At 45.2% G+C, this 14,081-nt stretch overlaps 1 long non-coding RNA gene across 1 annotated transcript in view; it reads left to right on the top strand.

The window, feature by feature from the left end:
* LOC137563861 (uncharacterized) overlaps positions 1-9,601 on the top strand; it is a 38,438-nt gene extending 28,837 nt beyond the window's left edge. The window contains exon 3 of the long non-coding RNA XR_011030452.1: positions 9,419-9,601. This is a non-coding gene — a long non-coding RNA (uncharacterized lncRNA). The remainder of the gene's footprint in view (positions 1-9,418) is intronic.
* The last annotated feature ends 4,480 nt before the right edge of the window (positions 9,602-14,081 follow it).

The following is a 14,081-nucleotide window of genomic DNA, read 5'->3' on the forward strand; positions in this document are numbered from 1 at the left end:
CAAGCACCACATCCATTGCCTTTGACACTTCGCAGGAGTTAATTGGTGGGGAATTAACTGATTCACAGCCATTATTGTTGCAATCAGATGAGGCGCTAAGCAAGTTACACCACCTCATATGTCTGAGTTAGGCGGCAACACTATGGACGTAACATGTGAAGATGATGAAGTACCTGCTGTTGGTGCAGTTTTGGAGGTGTCTGAGGCAAGCAAAACTGGTGCCATCACCCCAGGGGTGCTCAGCGGTTTGGAAATTTTTAATGTGTGTGCCTCAGATCGGAGCAATGCCATCTGTTGTCTCTGCCTCCAAAAATTGAGCCATGGAAAGGCCAACACTCACTTAGGGACAAGTGCCTTACGAAGGCACATGCAGAAAAGGCACAAACTGCAATGGGAAGAGCACCTGAGCAAAAGCAGCACACAAAGGAAAAGCCACCCTCCTTCTCCTCTTCCTCCTTCAGGTGCAGCATCTTCAGCCGCTTTCTTCCTTGCACCCTCACAGCCACCTTCCTCCACTCCGCCTCTGCCCTTGAGCGGTTCCTGCTCCTCTGCCCATAGCAGCCAGGTGTCCGTGAAGGAAATCTTTCAGCGGAATAAGACAATTTCTGCCAGTCACCCCCTTGCCCGGCGTCTGACAGCTGGCGTGGCGGAACTGTTAGCTCGCCAGCTGTTACCATACAAGCTGGTGGACTCTGAGGCCTTCCGTAAATTTGTGGCCATTGGGACACCACAGTGGAAGATACTAGGCCGCAATTAGTTCTCTAAAAAGGCGATACCCAAACTATACCGTGAGGTTGAGAGGCAAGTGGTGTTATCTCTGGCACACAGCGTTGGGTCAAGGGTCCACCTGACCACGGATGCCTGGTCTGCCAAGGACGGTCAGGGCAGGTACATAGCTTACACAGCCCATTGAGTCAACCTGGTGACCGATGGCAAGCAGGGAGTACGTGGCTGTGCAGTGGACCAACTTGTGACACCTCCACGGCTTGCAGGCAGGCAGGCCTCCTGCCACCTCCTCTCCTCCTGCTACATCCTCTTCACTGTCGTCTTCCTCCTCCTCCTTGGCTGAGTGGCAGTTCAACACTACTGGTGCTGCGATCTCCTCTTCAGCTACACAGCCCCCTCTCCCCAGGGCCTATGCTGCATGCCAGCAGGGCCGGCCCGCTCATGAGGCGGGTTGAAACTTTTGCCTCAGGCGGCAAATTTCTAGGGGCGGCATCCGCCCGTCGGAGGGTGCGGGGAGCCGGCCGCCCAGCTGGAGGGGTAGCGGGCAGGACGGGGGTATTGGGCCTAGCGGTGGGGAGGGGGGTCGGACCCCCCCCTCCCTCGCCTGGGTCCCCGTCCTCCGCTCCCCTCCAGCCTTAAATACATCCGAACTAGCGCAACTCGTAAGAGGCAGTGGGCGGGGAGGACTCACCTCTTCCTCGCTCGATCCAGCGTGCGCTCCACTGACGTCACTTCCTGCACGCCGCCCACTGTATTGTAAATGGACGGCGCTGCAGGAAGGGACGTCAGTGGAGCGCATGCTGGATCGAGCGAGGAAGAGGTGAGTCCTCCCCGCCCACTGCCTCTTACGAGTTGCGCTAGTTCGGATGTATTTAAGGCTGGATGGGAGCGGAGGACGGGGACCCAGGCGAGGGAGGGGGGGTCCGACCCCCCTCCCCGCCGCTAGGCCCAATACCCCCGCCCTGCCCGCTACCCCTCCAGCTCGGCAGCGCCCCCCCACGGGGGGGGGGGGGGCGGGGGGGCGGCTTCAGCAATAATTTTTTTTAAAATTTGCCTCAGGCGGCAAAAAGTCTAGAGCCGGCCCTGCATGCCAGGTACGACAGTGTCACACCATCTTAGACATGTCTTGCCTCAAAGCAGAGAGTCACACTGGAGCAGCTCTCCTGGCTGCTGTTAACAAACAGGTGGATCAGTGGCTGACCCGCACCAGCTGGACATCGTGTGTGACAATGGCAGCAATCTCCTTTCCGCTTTGAATTCGGGAAAGCTGACGCATGTATCCTGCATGGCACATGAGCTGAATCTAGTCATTCAAAGATTTGTGTCAAAGTACCCAGGCTTTCCAGGATGTCCTGAAGCAGGCCAGGAAGTTGTGTGGGCATTTTAGGCGGTCTTACACGGCCATGGCACGCTTTGCGGACATTCAGTGGAGACACAACTTGCCGGTGAGACGCTTGATATGTGATAGCCTGACTCGCTGGAATTCGACCCTGGTCATGTTCTCTCGCCTGCTAGAACAGGAGAAAGCCGTCACCCAGTACCTCTACAATTGCAGTAGAAGGACACAATCTGGGGAGATGGGTATGTTCTGGCCTAACAACTGGACACTGATGCGAAATGCATGCAGATTCATGCGGCCGTTTGAGGAGGTGACCAACCTGGTGAGTCGCACCAGTGAAGGCACCATCAGCGACTTGATTCCGTACGCTTACTTCCTGGAGCGTGCCTTGCGTAGAGTGGTGGATCAAGCTGTGGAGGAGTGTGAAGAGGGACAGCTACAGCAGGAACAGTTTTAGGAGCAAGTTACATCAGAATCAGATGTTTCCTCAACAACTTTGTGCAGATGTCGTCTTTCATGCTGTCCAGCCTGTTGACGGATCCCCGTATAAAAAAACTCAAGGGTAATGAGCTGTACTGGGTGGCCACGCTACTAGACCCTCGGTATAGGCAAAAAGTGGCGGACATCTTACCAACTCACCAGAAGGCAGAAAGGATGCAGCACATGCAGAACAACCTGTCAACTATGCTTTACAATGCGTTTAAGGGTGATGTCACAGCACAACGCAATAAAGATACCACTGCCAGTAATCCTCCTCCCATGTCCACGCAGGCAAGGACAGGACGCTTCAGCGATCTCATGGGGATGTCGGACATGCGGACATTCTTTAGTCCAATGCCTCGACTTATCGCTTTCTGAATCCACCCTCCACCAACGCCTGGACCGGCAGGTAGCCGACTACCTGGTCTTAAGTGTGGATGTAGACACTGTGAGAAGTGATTAACCCTTGGACTACTGGGTGCGCAGGCTTGACCTGTGGCCAAAGCTGTCCCAATTTGCCATCCAACATCTGTCTTGCCCTGCCTCAAGCGTCCTGTTAGAAAGGACCTTCGGCGCAGCTGGAGGCATTGTCACTGAGAAGAGAAGTCGTCTAAGTCACAAAAGTGTTTAGTACCTCTCTTTTATCAAAATGAATGAGGCATGGATCCCGGAGGGCTACTGCCCGCCTGAAGACTAAGTCAGTCCCCACACACAGCATCTCTGCCTGCACGCCATGTGACTGGCTGCCTGCCCCAAGACTAAGTCGCTCCCCACACAGCACCTCTGCCCGCAGGCTGCTTGACTGCCTTCTCCGCCACCACCAACAGGGTCCAGGACTCCAGGCGGATTCCTGAATTTTTTAGGCCGCTGCTAGCAGCGGCCGCTATAATAATTCTTCTGGTGCGTGTACATGTCTGCCTAATTTTTCTGCCTGCACTGCGGCTGCAACAACAAAACAAAAGGCATGTACATGTGCCCATTCCCCTTCGTGATCATTACCTTGCCGCAGTGAAGGGGCTTGCGTATCACAATGAAGCATTGACCACCGGCTATATGAGTGTCTCGGGGGGTGGCACACCAAAGATAATAAGATTGTTGCTTCATTGTGGACAGAACAAATTTGATCAGCTGGGCAGTCACTGTTGTTCTATCATTGAGCTAGCACAGCCCGGCGACCATATGGGCTTGAAAACTGCCACGGCCTGCACTCTGGCCATGGTGCGCACCAGTCCAGCAGGGCCATCACTACGCAAAAAGCTGTTTGTGGTGCGTTACACAGTGAGTTTGGTGTGTCAGTGTGAAGCAGTGCTCTAATTACACTTCCTGATTGATGTATACACATGCAAGATGTTTTAAAGCACTCTAGGCCTGCAATTTAGCATTCAGTGTGATTTCTGCCTTTAAAATGCTGCTTTGTGTCCAATCCAGATTTTTCCCTGGGACTTTTGGCATGTATCCCACTCCGTCATGCCCCCCTCCAGGCGTTAGACCCCTTGAAATATCTTTTCCATCACTTTTGTGGCCAGCATACATTTTTCTAGTTTTCAAAGTTCGCCTCCCTATTGAAGTCTATTGCGGTTCACGAAAGTTCGCGCAAACCGAACTTTCGCGGGAGGTTCGTGAATCCGGTTCACGAACCTAAAATCGGAGGTTCGGGCCATCTCTAATCCTCTTATGTGTTTTTGGTTTGGAAATGTGTGATGTCTAGTTCTTCCCTGCTCTGTGATCAGGGCTGCAGCTAGGATCAAGCAAACCAAGCCAGGGAAGAGGTATTAATGTGCAGCAGTGATGGTCAAGTGGAAAAATAGTTCCTTCAGCCTGCCTGGGTGACCAGCAGATGGCACACACGCAGGGCCGGATTTACCATAAGGCACTGTCGGCAAGTGCCTACAGGCGCCTGATGATGGAAAGGCGGCTCACCCCCCTTCAGTGCCTCTCTCCCTCCATCTCTATGCAGCCTCCTGATGAGAGTGTAAATTAGAGGTTACTCACCCTGCTCTCGACATTCCACTGCTGAGATCTCCCTTCAGTCAGGGGCACTTCTAGCTTCTTAATACTGAGGGTCCTCTAGCTCCTAGGTTCTCAACATGCGGTACGCGTACCCCAGGAGGTACTTCTGATGGGTCCAGGGGGTACTCGGGCTTGATATACTTAACCAAGAATAACAAATTTAGAGATTTAGAAAATTATAATTCTTATTTAAACAACACCAAATTAGTATTTTAGCTAATTAAAAGCAATAATAAATGCTTGCACATTGTTTACAACCAATTATCATGTACTACGATTAAATATATATTTGTCAAGGGGTGCTTGTGATAATGTTTACTATGCTAGGGGGTACTCGATGAGTACAGGGTTTTAAAAGGGGTACACACTAATAAAATGTTGAGAAACACTGCGTCTAGCTCACCAACAGTAGGCCTACCAACAGTACATGTTTTGCAGAAAACCAAAAAAAATTTACAGGTGAGGTAATTAGTGTCTCAGCAGAGCTGATTAACTACCTCTGTGGAATTCTACAAAACATGCACTGTTGGTGGGTCTTGAGGACAGGGTTGTATGAAAGATCTGTGGGTAAATACTTGGATAGTCAAACAGAAAACCTCACCGCTTCCGCAGGTCCCCTTACAACCAGGTTGCTGTAGACGTGTGCCTCGTTTAGAAACATAGAAGAAATAACTGTGCATATACTTTGGAACACAGAAGCAGCAACGTGCACCATCCGTCTGTGCTCAGCTTAATTTGTACCTCAACATGCTGTGCGGCGGTGGCAGGGGTGGAAATGGGTGCTAGGGCTAGGGTCAGCGGCGGCCCTGAGCCCTAGCACCCACTTCCACTCCTGCCACCGACCCACAGCATGTTGAGGTACATGTATTTTAATGCATAAAATCCCTGTATTGATACAGCTTTTCACCAGAAGCAATAAATTAAGCTGAGCACAGACGGATGGTGCACGTTGCTGCTTCTTTGTTCCAAAACAGATGTCCTGGCACCCCAGACTTCGCCCTCCATGAACCTACAAATACCTGCTCAACCAAACCGCAAGTGTGCTGGTTGTCCCAGCTGTCACTTTTCCCTTAGTCCCCTTGCCCGTCATAGGTAGCTACAGTATTAGCTAGCCAGAGCTATCCTCAGTATTAAGTAGCTAGAGGTGCCCCTGACTGAATGGAGATCTAGTTAATGGAATGCCGAGACCAGGGTGAGTAACCTCTCATTTACACTCCACTCGGGACTCTGCATAGGTAAGGCAGAAGGGAGGCACTTGCGGAGGGGAGTGAGCTGCTTTTCCATCATCAGCGCCTGTAGGCATGTGCCTACAGTGCCTTATGGTAAATTTGTCTCTGCCACTAGGGAATATGATAAGGAGGTGGGAGACCACTAGACCACCAAGGTATATAATAAAAGGAAGGGGGACCACTAGACCACCAGGAAATATGATAAGGAGAAGGGGGACTGCTTTACAACAAGGCAATATGGTAAGTGGGAGAGGAGAGAGAACTACAAGACCACCAGGAAATATGATAAGGGGGAGGGAGGACCACTAGACCACCAGGAAAAAAATGTAAGTAGGAGGGGGAACCACTAATTCACCAGGAAAACTATAAAGGGGAGTGGGACTACTAGACAACTAAGGAACTTTGCTAGTTAATTTGTTAAGGGGCCCGTAATTTCTAGCTTTAAAGAATTACTTTTTCTTTTCTCTTTTTTTTGTGCCCTCATCTTTTCCTGTAGTGAAATGGTGCCACCGTATCAGCCAACTTTAATGGGTAGGTGAGGATGGAGGCAGCCAGCCAGAAAGTTTTTAGCCAGCAAGGAGCCCTTAGGACTTTGGCCCACTTAGCACTTTTAGCCGCTGTCAACTCTTAAAGTGCTAGCATTTTCAGAACAGATTTTCATACTCAACAGAAGTGGTAAAATTGCCCAATGACTGTCCAATCAAAATTGGATGTGTCCACCAGGCTTAAAGCCTGGTACACACCTTTAATTTTGACTAGCCATTCACAGACCAATTTTACCACCTCCATGTAGATGTAGTATGGAAGTTTACCTACACGATCTGTGTACAGCATTTAAAATCTGTTGGCCCTTATAAAGCTCACTGTAACTGATTTAATCTAGGTTTGCGGTTAATGTCCTGTGCCAGTGCATCTGTTGTCGGGAGGATTCTACTGTGCACTGAAAATGTATGCAAGAGTGCATTGTGCAGCGCAACAGATCCTTTGCAATTACACTGCACTGGAACCACATCTGGCCGCCACATTCACTGTAAAGTCTGGTACACACTTTCAATTATTATTGGCCAATCACTGACCAATTTTACCACCTCCATGGGTTATGAGGGTTTCCCTATGCAATCTGCTCATATTGTTCAATATCTGTTGATCCTCATACTACGTGGAGGAGGTAAAATTGGTCAGTGATTGGCCAATCCTAATTAAAAGGTTGCAGATAGGGTGCCAGCCTTAGGGTGCATATACATATCCAATTTTTGGCAAATGATTGGCAAATTTCACCATCCTGGTATAATATGAAGGTCAACATATTTTGAATACTGTGAGCAGATTGTGTAGGTAAGCCCTCATACTACATGTAGGTGTTAAGATTGGTCAGCAATTGGCCAATGAAAGTACCATGCTTTAAGCTTAATACAGATTTTCAATATTTATTGGCCAGTGACATATAAAAACGCTCATAACTGTAGAGCAGCAGATGTATAAATACATAGACACATTGCCTGTCAAGTATGGAAACACGCTGACATTTAAAATACAGATGAGTCATAGTTTAAAGTTCTTGACAGAACCTCTACCTCTGACCAAGCAAGGTGGTGGCAGGGTTAGGATTAATGCTAGGTACACACCAAAACATTTTCTGGCAGATTTACCTGCCAGATCGATTATTTCCAACATGTCTGGTGTGAATTTCGATAAATTTTTCGATTCTCCAATCATTTTTCCGATTCTTTTTCTGATCGATTTCTGTTCACTTCCTTGAAAAATGATCGAAAATCGAAAAACTCAGACACCCATACCGAGGCATAGATGAAATGAACTGCATTTATTAATACACAATATTAGCAAAAATGGGCCCCCCCCAACAGACACCCCCCCCCCCCCCCCCCCCGACCAAAAAACAGTATTAGTAGCTCTTTTTTGCAGCCAAATTTCCCCCAGGGCCACTGAGTTTGCTGCCATCAGTCTGTAGTTCCATGCACTCCCTGACTTGATCCCTGCAGGAGCGCTTCTCCTCCGTGATATGGAGCATGTTATTACATAATAATCATGGCGTGGGTCACAGAGAAAATGCAGCCAACAGTGAATAAAGACGGGAGCGCACAGAGCCAGCATCTGAAAGAGGAGTGCTCCCTTCAGCACAGGGGAGACGCTACTCTGCCAATGACTCTGCAGAGGCCCTGGGAAGCAACAGTTAAGATGGGGGCAGACTTCTTCTGGGCCCCTACAGGCTCTGGGGCCCTGGGGCAATTGCCCCCATTGCCTTTATGGTAGTGCCGGCCCTGCCCCCAATCTACAAAAATAATTTCCAAGCTTGAAGCTGTGTGTACTTTTACCCCCTCCTGCCCCGCCCTGCTCTGATTGTCACTGTGTCTGTCTGCCCCACACTCTCCCCCTCCTGCCCCTACAACACAATGGCTGGGTTGTATATTATTATTACAAATGGGAGGCAGGGGCATAGCAATAGGGGGTGCAGAGGTTGTGGCCACATCAGGGCCCTTGGGCCAGAGGGGCCCCAAGGTGCCCTCCCTCAACTGCTGTATTAGCTCTATATTGGTCCTGTGCTCATAATAATCACTTCTATAGATACTGCTCCCCATTCCCTTCTAGCACCTCTGATACTGTAGCTGCCATTGGCAGGTTTTGGTGCACTGTATCAATTGTTATGTACAGAGTGCTTAGGAGGCACCAATGTAAAACTTGCATCGTGGCCCACAGCTCATTAGCTACGCCACTGATGGGAGGTATCTATTGTGTGTATTGATTTTTAATATTGGGTATCAATTAATGCAGTTAATTGTATCTATGATATGAACTTCTATGGGTGTCTGAGTTTGAGATCTGCATTTACACCTTTACATATTGTCTTATTTTTGCAGACCATACTCAGACCATTTTTTGACTTTCTAGGAAATAAATGCTAATTTTGGGGGTTCCCATAAGTTACACCTTAAAGTGGATCCGAGGTGAACTTTTACACATTGCATAATTGTGTTCCTTTCCTATTGTTTATAGGGCATTCCTCAAGCCAAATACTTTTTTGTTTTTATTTTAATACTCTAATTCCCTATAAACTAAAAAAGCCACGCCCACAGGTTTTCAGAGAGCCTTGGCAGTAGCAAGGGCTCAAGGGAGCTCAGTCTGGGCAGGAGGAGGGGTAGGTGTTACATTGATTTCAGAGGCAGAGGGGAGAAGGGAGGAGGAGAGGGGATTAGGCTGATGGCTCAAGATACAGATAAGCCTGCCTATGTGTAATGTTTACAAACAACATGGCTGCTGTCATTGTATCACAGGAATAAATTATCATATTCTATTAAAACTGTTTGCAGCTAGATTTGCTGTGTAAACCATCTAAACTTTAGATAAGATATATAATAATAATTGTTATAGTTACTTTTTTTCATCTTGGATCCACTTTAAAAACCTAAGAAGAAGTTTTTGTATCGTGAGAAGAACCTAAAGCACTGAGATAAAATGTACAAAAATATGGAGAGAACCTACTAACTACATGCACATAGTGTCCTAAACTGAGATTACAACCTATCTAGCTCTGTAAGATAAGAAAGCTAACTACCTAGTTATCGTAGCATCTCATGCATATTTTAGTTGTTTTACATTGCTTTGTGGAAATCTCCAGGGGGAAGAAAAAATAAAGCTAACAATGGCAAGCGTTTAGCTCCTGGCTGTGAATATGCCATATGAAGTATTGAGTGAAGAAGTGAGCAAGCAAAGGTCAGGATTACTACATCCGAAAATAAAGCTTTAAATATTTAAAGCTGATTTATCTGAGAAGAGTCTTAGAAACAGGCTTGGACTTAGAGAGAATGGAAACTAATCTGGAAATCAGGGTCAGTTGTCAATTGGATGAACAAAATCATTTAAATATAGATTTCTGGATAATCAAAACTATAATTGCATAAATGTTCTTTTTTCTCTGGAAGGCTAAAGGATAAATTATAAGTGTGCTAACCTCATGCATTACATACGCTATGGAATTGCCCAAGAAAATGAAAAAAATATGGAGAACTAACATGCTGGGCAGTAAAGTTAACGGCTTTACATAAGACGTCTTTATTCTATTAATTAGGAACTTAAACCTTTCAGATGCTATAATAACAAAAGAATAAGGTTGCACTGCACATAAATAACACAGAATTTTTACTTTCATTAATATGTTTTAGAATATTGTTATAATAACCAGATGTTTAGCATCTATTTTCCTAATCCCAGGGTTTGTGCGAAAAGCCATCTGACCATGATATCCTAGGACAAGGCAAGACATTGCTCTCAAGCTTTTTGTTCCTTATGTGTCTTCACTCTACAGGATGTAATATTAAGGTGGCCACACACGATACAATAAAATGATCCGATTTTACAGTAATTCGATAAAAACGATCGTATCTCTCGAAAAAATCTAAAGCTTTTTTTTCATTCGACTGAAAAATCCGATCGGATTTCCCGTTTTTTTCGATTTAAATCGATCCGGAATGCCAGATATTTCTCTTCAATTTCTACTACAGATTGTATCTTTCTACTAAAGATTGTATGGTGTGTGTTGGATTGCTAATTTATTAATATACACACCCTAGCAATTTTCTCTGAGTTTCCAATCATTTTCATCATAATTGAGGAAAAAATTGAACATAAGTGTGTGGTACATTTTTTCAGATTTTTGAAATGTCACAATCAGTCAGAAAAAATTTATTGCAATTCTTAAATTGAACAGATATTCAAAAAATTGTATGGTGTGTGGCCACCTTAAGGGAGATGTAGCGGCAACATACCGTAAGCAGTTTAATATACAGGGAAGCGCATGAAAAACCTGGCTGTTGTAAAGGAAGGATAACTCTTAATTGCTCACAAAATAGAATACCTTGCATTCTTTTTAAACCATAGAGTCTGTCTGTACTGATGTGGGACTTCCTCTCCAATCACTCACTGACCATATATGGCTGATTGGTGGTGAAGTTCACAGCCAGTTGCATATCGTGGTTGAAACAGTGGTTCGCAGACCAACCAAACGCTATGCTTACTAATATGGTTGGTAAAACAGACTTCTTTGTCGTAACATAGTTTCATGGAATCTTCATTGACTTTCTAAATGTATCCAGTCTAACTAGTTGGGTACCATTTATTGCACCTGAAATTTAAAACCTTGACTATACAGCAAAAAAGTAACATTAAAAAAACCTCATCTCTCTTCTCATCTACTTATCAATGGGATCTAGGAGAAATGTAAGAACTGGTTCCACTTAACTGGGCACAGGCTCATTTCAGTATGTGTAAGAAATCTACCTCTAATACCTTGTTCCAAAGCTATATTAATGTATTTCCTTCTTAACAATACCAGTTGCTTGGCAGTTTCATTGATATTTCTGCTCAGTAGTGTCTGAATCACACACCGGTAACAAGCATACAGCTAATCTTGTCAGATTTTTATCAGAAACATCTGACCTGCATACTTGTTCAGGGTCTATGGCTAAAAGTATTAGAAGCAGAGGGTCAGCATGACAGCCAGGCCATGTGCATTTTAAAGGAAATAAATATGTCAGCTTCCATATTTCTCTCACCTTGGCTTCCCTTTAAGAATGTCAATTTTGCCTGTTTTAGACTATGGCCTCAATTCACTAAGCTTATCTCCTGTCTTTAATAACTCTTCTAGAGTTGTTACTATGGTGATAAGGCATGTAGTATTCAGGAAACATTTTACCTCAGGCAAGCCTAAAGTTAACTCTTCTGTCTTTAAATTAACTCTCCAATCCTTAAAATAACTCCAGAGTTAAAGACAGGCTGTTAATTAACTGCGTGTGAAAATAACTACAGAGAAGGTAAATTAACTACAGAGGAGGTAAATTAACTACAGAGGAGGTAAATTAACTACAGGAGAGGTAACTTAAAGAGTAACTGTCAGGCTGCAGAAGCTAATTTAAACCTCTATTCTCCTGTGTTAAACAGTTTAGAAGGAAGCCAAAAAGGCAATACTGAAGTTAAAAATCTCTCTTAGTTTTGATGTGTGCTTATCAGCAAAGCTGTTAGACCCAAGCTCTTAAGAACTTACACGTGCATGGCTTAATCTTTGAGACAAGCAAATGCTTGTCTCTTAAGATCTTTGATACAAGCAAATGCAAGCTCTTAAGAAGCCGAGAGCCGCATACCATACTGCAAAGCATTCTGGGGCCCTCCCCTCGGCTGCTATTGATAAGTTACAGGGCTCGTGTTACAAAAGCAGCAGCTCACAACATTGAAAAAACTCCGGGCAGAGTACACTGCAGGAGTCCGCTATTGTTCCTAGCCACATGGCTAATTAATATTCCCTGCACAGTATTGTTTTACATTACCGATCTTTTGTGTGAGTGAATCATCAGGAAGCAGGCAGGACATGACGACACATTTGGCTTCATAGGAGACAGACAAACATGGAACCTGCCATAAGCTGTCAGGAGCATCAATCTCTGCATATACTATATAAAACTTCTGTGAAATCCAAACGTGGACAGTGAAATGCATATGTAATGTAAGTACAGCCAATGTTTAGCTACTGATATATGTGTTTATTTTCTATGAGACCTTATACCTAACAGCTCCTCTTTAAGGAATGAAGAGATAAGATAACTCTCTCACTGCATGGAGGTAAGTTTTCTCTTGCCTTATTATCTCCAGCATGATCTTAGTGAATTGAGGCCCATGCCTTCACTTCCATCAAGATCCACCTAGCACTTCTAGCTTCTTTCTCTCTCTTTTTTTTCCCCAAGTTATAGTTGACCAGTCTTGTTTCCAAGGATCTTGGGATACCAATCCAGAATGATGTTTTATATTACTCAGTCTTGTCTGCAAAGAGTGTGTCCTACCCAATTCCATTAGGGTTTTTTTTTGTTTCTGTTTTTTAACTCCTTGGTCTGTTGGCTTGTCATTTGCAACAAACCTTGATTTGTTATGATAAGTGGTCATTATATGTTTGAAATTCTATAGAGACATTGATTTATGAATGTCAGTAATTGACAGCTAATATTTTTGGCAATCATCCACGTTTCACATGACTGTAGGCCAGATTTTATGTTAGTGTTACAGGCAAATGTTGGTTTTGGAGCTGGTTCTATTTTTCCATACCAGTTGAACAAAAACACAGTTTACGTTCTTCATTCTGTACTGAACATCTTCTTCTCCTCCACCTGTGTTGGTTGCCACATTAAACAATTAGATGGTGTTTGCACTTTCTAGTCCTTTCTCTGCTACTGAGAGGCTGGTATCTCTATTTACATGTTGTCACGCTGGCGTGACGTACAGATCAATATACAGTAATACAAGCGTAATAGTCTGGTCTGAACTTGTGCACAAGTTTTACAGTATCGAGGTACAAAATCGTTAACGTAAGTTGTAGTCAAAGTTCAAGCTGGATCATACACGTGTAATCAGATGTCAGTCAAAATGCTAGGATCAGGCAGGGACAGAGTCAGGGACAGGCCGAGTCAGTAACAGAAAAACAGATGACTGAGGTAAAGAAACGTAAGGCTAAGGCAGAGTCAAGAGGCAGGCAGTAGTCAGTACACAGATAAATACAATATATGTTTTCCTAGCAAATTACAATTACAGCTATCAAAAAGCTAACGAGGACTGACTAACTGGAGTACATATATATGGTGAGTACCACCATATATGATGTAATTCAAGGAAGCTAGCTGAGGCCAAGAACCAGCGAACTGATTAGTATCAAGTCCAGTGAGCAAGTGAAGCTCCTGGCCTTATGTACACACTCTGCAATCCGTGGCCACTCCCCCATGGTGAGGTCACTCATGACCTCACCTACTGAATCCTCCTCCTGAGCCTATAAGGCTTGGCAGAGCTCGCACACGCGCGATGCGACCTTCGGGTCGCGTGCGAGCCGGAAGCTACCGCCGGAGGGATGCCATGGATGCCGCCAGAAGATCTCAGTTGCAGCGTCCCGCCGCTCGCCCGGACCTCACCGGAGACGCTGCGGGACCTGCCGCTGGAAGTTAAGATTGTCACACATGTATTCTTATTTCATTTAACTTTAGCCCATTAATCTTTCATCCCACAACAGATGCTTTTCCCTCTAATTTATATTTCATATCTCTGAAGTTTTGTCTTTGACATTGGAAGTCTTGGTACAATTCTTGAATGGTCTTTATGATCTTTATTGGGAAATAATATTTATTTTTAGATGTCCACTATGCCAGTTTCCTACTTGCAAAGTCAAACTATTTTTAGAAGTCAAACAAGTCTGATATACAGTAATCCCCTCTGCCATACAATGCTTTGTTTTAGTATAATGCCGAGTGCAT

This window comes from Hyperolius riggenbachi, chromosome 3, assembly GCF_040937935.1.
Source record: "Hyperolius riggenbachi isolate aHypRig1 chromosome 3, aHypRig1.pri, whole genome shotgun sequence".
In the NCBI taxonomy this organism is placed as follows: Eukaryota; Metazoa; Chordata; class Amphibia; order Anura; family Hyperoliidae; genus Hyperolius; species Hyperolius riggenbachi.